Consider the following 7976-nt stretch of genomic DNA (forward strand, 5'->3'; position numbering starts at 1 on the left):
TTCTGTCTCCCTGTCTCTCTATCTCTATTCTACTCCTCCCCTATCCCTAGCTTTCATTTCTGTCTCTATTATTGTCTTCTGAAAAAAATTGAGTGTTTTATTTTTTCCTTATGCTACATTCTTTAGACAACAAATATAAATTCAGACTCTTTGCAAAGTCCTGTTGCAAATTAGCAAGGCTTATGAGTACTCAGGAAATATTATTACATATAGCCGAGTTCTCAACCTGCTAGTATTCTGGAGAGAGTGAGTGATAATAGGAAAAACATTTATCTTCAACTTTTGAATTCTAACCTACTTTTAAGGAAACTCAGAAACTGCACTCAAGTAGGTATCGTTTAGAAAGGTATATCTGTGGAAGGAGACATGTGCTTTGGCAGACTGACTGAATATCTGTAAGATTAGCATGGTGAATAGAACATGGACTTAGGAAGGAGAGATGGGAAGAAGGATCTAGAAAAGTAGGGGATATTAGAAGGGGAAATTACTAAAATTCATTATATGCAAGTAGGAAACTATCAAAAGTTTCATAAGATTCAAAGCATTTGATAAAGAAATGTAAAGTAAAACCCAAGATATATAGAGAGAACTGTTTCTATGAACCTATGAAATAGTACAAGTATTTACTTAAATTTCCTAAATTTGTCATTATATACCTAGGGATGAATAGAGTACCCAGCCATTTTAGCTATTTTGTGGCTTTATGTATGTGAACATATATAGTAATACTATGGAAGTTAGGAAACAAAACACTTTTTATTTATTCTTAATATAACGTCCAATGGGACAACTTAAAAATATATGACTAGTTTTATGTCAATACAATGTTATGAGTTATAATAATCCATCGAATATCTTGTACTATCACTGGAGTAGCAACTCTGGATTGTATTTAAATTCTGAAACACCTTTGCTCCTCTTATCAAATTAGTTTGTTTCTGGTTGGTGTATTTATATTGCAGGCCTAAATAGCTCATGCAAACATGGCAGAGAAAGAAATCAGCAGAGTGTAGGGAGGGAAGACAGGGAGGGAATAACAAATACACACAAAACATAATAAAAGGGGGAAAAAACATCTCACGGGTGATTGCTGTTTCTGGAGGAAGTCATAATGGTGAAAAACAAATACATATTAAAGAATAAACTTTTATATTGAGTGTTCATTCCAGAGAAAATAAGGCTCAATATTGAAACTTCCTTCAGTTTCATTGCTCTTTGGCTTTGGTAATCCAGGAATTTACTGTGGTGGTTTGGAAAAAAAAATGGCCCTCAATGGCAGTGTCACTATTAGGAGGTGTGGCCTAGTTAAAGCAGGTGTAGCCTTGTTGGGGACATATGTCACTCATTGTAAGAGTGGAATTTGGAGTTGCTTTTGTTCAATTTTCCCTCAGTGTGGCTTTCAGACCCTTTCCTCCTTTCAAGATGTGAGACTCTCAGCTAGTACTCTAGCACCTTGTCTACTTGAACCCCACCAAGCTCCCTGTCATGATGATAATAGACTGAACCTCTGAAATGAGTGAGGCACCCCTAATAGGTGCATTCTTTGTAAGAGTTACCATGGTTATGGTTTCTCCTCACAGCAATAAAAACACTAGGTATGACACCGACCATCGTTAGAGAGACCAGCAATCCCCTTTCTATGAACTGAACTGGTTATATAGTAGAAAGGAGAAAGGAAGTGCCGTCTCACTGCAACAGATGCATTTGTTTCTTTGCCTGAACTATTTTTTCATGGATTCATGTCTGGAATAACACCATCTGTCCCTGGCCAGGGATTCTTGCTTTGTTTGTATTCTGACAAAGAAAGCTTGCCTGGAAATCAGAGGGCAGAACTCGCCACTAGTTAATCATAGAGGCCAAGAAGTAGTATCACACACCTTTAATCCCAGCACTTGGGAGGAAGCAGGAAGACCAGAAATTCTAGGTTACTCTGGGCTACACAAGACTGAATCAGTCTAAAAGATACAAAGCCAAGTGGTGGTAGCTCACACCATTAATCCAGCACTTGAGAAGATCATTCTTTTGATTCCAGCACCTGAGGAGATCATGCCTTTGATCCAAGCACATGGAAGTCTCTTACCTTTAATCCCAGCACTAGGGAGGAGGAGACAGGAGTATAATATGTTTCATATAGATAAGATCCCACTCCCTGCTCCAATTGGTCTGAGATTTCATAGAAGTAAGAACTCTGGAGGCTGGATGCTCTCTTTCTCTGATCTCCAGGTAAGCTTTATGTGTCCGAATACAAACAAAATATTACACAGCAAAAGATGCACAGAATTAGCAGAGTTGGAGGAAGAGAGGCACAAATGCAAACAAAAATCTTTGTTGACATTAATAAATACCTCTCTCTAAAACGTTAATATGCAAAATCACACAGTATTAATTACTGTCTAAGGCATTTTTACTCCCTTGGTTGCGGTTTTGTATATCTTTTCAGTTATAGATGAAGAGTTCTTTAAATTAGGTATTTAGTAACTAAACCTACTATTTTTTTCCATTTTCCCTCTGAGAAACACACAGGTAGGAGATTAAATCAAAACTGACATATCTATTTTTCCCACTAATTGAATAGTATGATTTATTCAAAAATGTGAGCAGTGAACATCTACATGAGGACTTATTTTTCATGACAGTCATGAACCATCTCTCCCAAAGTACGAATGTTCCAAATGCTAAACAAATACGTCTTTGATTGGCCAGGTGAATTCTCTAGAGAGAATGCTGCAGCGCAGCCTGTGTCATTTTGTGTTCTTAGGAGGATTTGATGAGCGACATTATTCACTTTCTTCAGGAACTGGCTGACGTTCCTCTGAACAATGAAACTATGAACGCAGACACAATTTTATTTTAAGATTACAGATTATCACCCGCCTGCTACACTATCCAACATATTATATTCATATATTCTTCCTTGCAGAGTGCCTGCTATCATAAATATAAAAAAAATGTATTTCTCCAAGTGATCCCAAATTATGCTGAGATCACACAAATGTGGAATTAGTATGAAGCAACTAGAGATTGCAGCTTCCTTTAAAATTCTTTAAAACAAGAATCTTCAGGCTCCTATTTGGCAACTTATATGTGAAAATGATTATTATATATTTAACCTTGTTTATTACTTACACTAAATTATATGCTAAGAATTCTAGCATAAAGATATCAAGAGATCTTTCCATATAAATAGGACATATATGTGAAAATAGATGAAGATACATGTAGATAGATCAATAGATATAGATAATATACATATATATATATACCCTTATTTCTTTTTCTATGACATTTCTATAAGATAATTAATAATGTGAATAAGAAGCTTTTGTTCACATCCCCTAGTCAAAGAATCTGTACTGTATATGTTTAAATCTTATTCCAGTGACAGGGGATGTTTCAGAGGGCATTACATTTGATAGCATGAGGGTCTGAGTTCAATCTCTGGAACCTACACAGTTGAAGAAGAGAATATATTCCCTCGAGTTGCCACTGCTCACTCGCTCTCTCTCTCTCTCTCTCTCTCTCTCTCTCTCTCTCTCTTTGTAGGCCACATCACAAGTATATTTGCCAAATAAACAAATCAATGTTAGAAAATAAAATAAATAATATATAAGATATTTAATTTTCATAAGCAATACATGCCATATAGAACTAGGGTTCAGAGGAGTAAAATCACTTTAGTGTAGGGAGCACAGATATTTATTTTAAACATAATACTGTTATTGATTATTTGGGAATTTCACCTCTTAATCTGCAATCATCCTCATTTCTGATCCTTTTAATTCTGCTCCCACTATTGTGACCTCCCTCTACAACTAAGGTAAAAACAAACCAAACAAAACAAGCAAGCACACAAGTCCAGTTTATGTTTTCTATGTATTTACTTTAGCATGGACAAGTTGAAATGTTTTGTTTTTCTAGAGGATTTCCTGATTCTTAAAATTCAAACTCCACATTCACAGGGAAGCAGTAATAAAAGTTGAATAAAAAGTGAGGTGTTTGAAATTTGCTGGTTGCTGAGCATCTATCAAAGGAGACCTAACTTGAAGAGATTCGTAAGTGTTAAATAGTTTTGTTTTTATTGTTGTTGTTCTTTTTTTGCGAGACAGGGTTTCTCTATAGCTTTGGAGCCTGTCCTAGAACTCTTGTAGACCTGGCTGATCTCAAAAGACCCACCTGCCTTTACTTCCCGAGTGCTGAAATTAAAGGTATGTGCCACCACCCAGCTTAAATGTTAATAGTTTTTAAATTTATTATTATTATTTTTTTACATTTTCTTCTCTTTAGGAAAGAAGGGATTTAATTGAATAAAAACAAGTAAGTTTTGCAGAGTTGAGGTGGGAAGTGAGGTTTACAATAACTAATGCTTTTTATTCATCCTAGTACACATTAAGATGTTCATTGAATTAAGATATCAGTCAGTATTTGCAGAGGGCAGGATTCGGCCCTGTCGTGCCTACAGAGTTGTCAAATCAATTTGGTCCAACATCATGTTAATAAGGTGTAGGAGGCAAGCAAATCAGTTGTCTGACTTGAGTGAGTATATGACTGAAGTGCAAACAGCTGAACTTTCCATTCTTCCTCAACCTTGTACCCGGTGGGGTTGTCCAAATCCTGATGTTAGGTCCTTCTCCTTTTCTGTCTTTTCTTATGCTTCATTGTACTTTTTTTATCTTTGTGAATCTACTTCAGAATTACAGTACAGACTTCCTACTCAGGTTTAGATGATTTGTTTTTAAAATTTCAGTTCTTAATGTTTTTGTCTTTTAATTTTTATTACGTTTATGAATTTGCTTATTTGTTTGCTTATGTATGTGTGTGGTGTGTTTGTGGGCTTGAAGAGGCAAGAGGTAGACAACTAGCTGTGTTTTATACATGTAACTCAGGGGACAACCTGCAAGAATCAGTTCTCTATTTCTACATTGTGGGGGCCAGGGATGATTATAAGTCCTGTGACCTGATGACAAGTACTGTTATTCCTTGAGGAAAGCAAATCTCATTTGCTAAAGTTTACATCATTCTATGGCTGTTAATAAATCACGTCATTAGCTTCAAAATTTAAAGAAAAGAATAACAAAAAATATCAAAGAGATATCCATTAATTTCCAAAGCAATTTATTTTTATTCCAAGTTCAGGTGGACAATCCTAGCTTAAGACTTGACTTGCAGAAGTCAGTGGTGTTCAAATTTCTCTCTCTCTCTCTCTCTCTCTCTCTCTGCATTGTTTTCTTATATTCATTGTTAGAATTGTGCTCTAATTAACATCCAGAAAGAATAATGACTCCCACAAAACACAAGTTGTTCTCTGATCTACAAATGAAGGCCATGACATATATATACTCACAACATAAGCATGTATATAAACAATAAACAAACACACAAACAAATAAAAATGTTTAAAAAGATATTGAAAGTTAAGAATCATTAAACAGTTGCACAAATCTTATGTAACTATCCTGGATATGAAAAAGTTGTTTCAATATCTCTCAGATAACATAAAATATTAAAAATTAGAACTTAAAGATGCAGGTAATTTTCTGGATACTTTTCTCTGTCAAGGTCTATGTATCATGATACCAGATGCACCACTTAAAGCCCATTTACTTTGCTTTGCCTTGATGAGTTTGTTGCAAAGTGTCCTTGAGGAGTGAACAGATCAAATATAATTTATTTTGTCGGTCTCACTTCTCATATGTGAAGGGACTAAATACCAGCATAGGTTGGAAATCCTTATTAGCAGGGGCTGTAAAGTTATTTAGTACTTAGCAGTTCAAAAATCTTGTTATATAAAACAGAAGGCAGAGGTTGGATCGGATAGACAGAAACCTCAGGATACATGGTGGTCAGCCTATAAAGTCTGGGCTCAGAAGAGACACGACATCCCCAGAACAAGCCATCTAGATTCAATAATAGAGTCTAGGAGCTCTGGATTCAAGAAAAAGACAGAATGTGGGTAAGCTGTTGTGTATCAAGCCATTTGGTCCATATAGAAATGGAGAAATGTGCATGTGCACACTCATACACATGTCCAATCAAGATGAACATACAACAGAGCCATACATTTGAAAAAATTAGAGCAAATAGTAGACTACAGATTCTATGATTGAAGACCCTGGGCACTGCTTAGGACAATGCATAAACATTACCAATTTGTCTGAGTTATTATCATCTATTCTCTGTTGCAGATTTTCTTTTTTTTTCAATTTTCTTTTATATTTATCCATTCAAATATTTACAAAGTCCCCTCCCGCTCCCCCACACCACCTCCTCCTTCTCCCTCCTTGCTTTAGAGAGGGCAGGGAATCCTGCCCTGTGGGAAGTCCAAGGCCCTCCCCCCTACATTCAAGCCTAGGGAGCTGTGCATTCGTATAGCCTAGGGTCCCAAAAAGCCAGAACATCCCATAAAAAAAGCCCCAGTGCCTTTATCAATGGTTTCTCAGTCAGCCCCCAATCAGAGATTTGATCACACATTCATTCAGACCCGGTCCAGGGGGATTTGGTGAGCTCCCATTAGAACAGGCACACTGCCTCAGTTGGTGGACCCACCCCTCGCGGTCTTTATTTCCTTGCTCGTCTTCTCCCTCCTTCTGCCTTTCAAGTGGACCTTAGGAGCTCAGTCCGTTGCTCTGATGAGGGTCTCTGTCTCTATCTCCATCCATCGCCGGACGAAGATTAACTTTTAAGAAATTGTTACTCACGGTCTCTTTGAGCAGGATTGCAGTTCATTGTACCAACCAGTAGGGTTCTAGCAGATTGATAAAAAAAAAAAAAAGTCCTGGATGCTGAGGTTTTCATACATTTTCATCTTCTTTGTATTCCATATATGGCAACATACAATTTTATTGAATAGTATAAAAAACTATACAGTAATGGCTAGAATGTGAAAGAAAAGGGAAGGAAAGAAAGATGCAAATCATTTGTATTGAATTCTGAGGACTCCGACAAATATTATGCATGGATCTATTTCCTGATTTCTTTCGTCTTAGCTCTACGAGGGGACTGGATACCACAGCTCTAGTGAGAAGTCACAGGAAAGCTACTGGGATGACAATGGCTCCCTGAGACTCTCACTGGAGGGTGATGGGAAGCATCAGAATTTGCCATAGATTTTCCTGTTAGATTGCCCTTCTTGGAGTCACTAATATCCTTCAAGCTCTAAGACAAAGTTATAATAAGTTGTGCATTGCAATTTCCTAGTGTATAACCTTAAACACTCCAGTTACCTGTTTATTAATCTATGGTGTGTGTGGTCATTCTATGTGTTGCTTTTATTGGTTAATGAGTAAAGAAATTGCTTTGGCCTATAGCATGGCAGAACTAAGCTAGATGGGGGACGCTAAACTGAATTCAGGAAGAAAGAAGGCAGAGTCAGTGAGAAGCCATGTAGCCCCACTGGAGATAGACACTGGAACTTTACGCAGTAAGCCACAGCCTCCTGGCAATATGCACATTAATGGAGATGGGTTAATTTAAGATATGAGTTACCCAGAAATACTCTTAAGCTATTGGGCAGGGAGTATTGCCTATAATATGGATTCTATCTGATTATTTGGGTGCTGAAAAGCAAGGAACAAACAAGCAGCCTCTTACTAAAAATCTATGTATTTTTATTTTACTTTAAAGATTATAATTAAATTTTCTCTTCTTTTTGTGCCCTCTTTTTTTGTAGCTATGGGATTCGGTTGCTGTTCCCCATTCGAGCAAATGATTGTGATCTGTGAGTCTACCCCTAAATAATAAACTTTTATTATACTCAATTCTGAACTAGTGTGGGAATTTTTTATATTGTTTTTCTTCACAAAAGCCCTAGTATTGAATCTTTAAATGACAACCCAATGAGGAAAAGTGTCTCAAGAACAGGCAAAAGATCTCTCTGTTAGATCAAAGTATTTTCAAATCTTGCTATTGAATATATTCATTCTCATATAAACCAGGAAAGTGAATCTAGATAACCAATAGTTAAATATTCAAAGATATAT

The sequence above is a fragment of the Microtus pennsylvanicus genome, chromosome 16 (assembly GCF_037038515.1).
Source record: "Microtus pennsylvanicus isolate mMicPen1 chromosome 16, mMicPen1.hap1, whole genome shotgun sequence".
Taxonomy (NCBI): Eukaryota; Metazoa; Chordata; class Mammalia; order Rodentia; family Cricetidae; genus Microtus; species Microtus pennsylvanicus.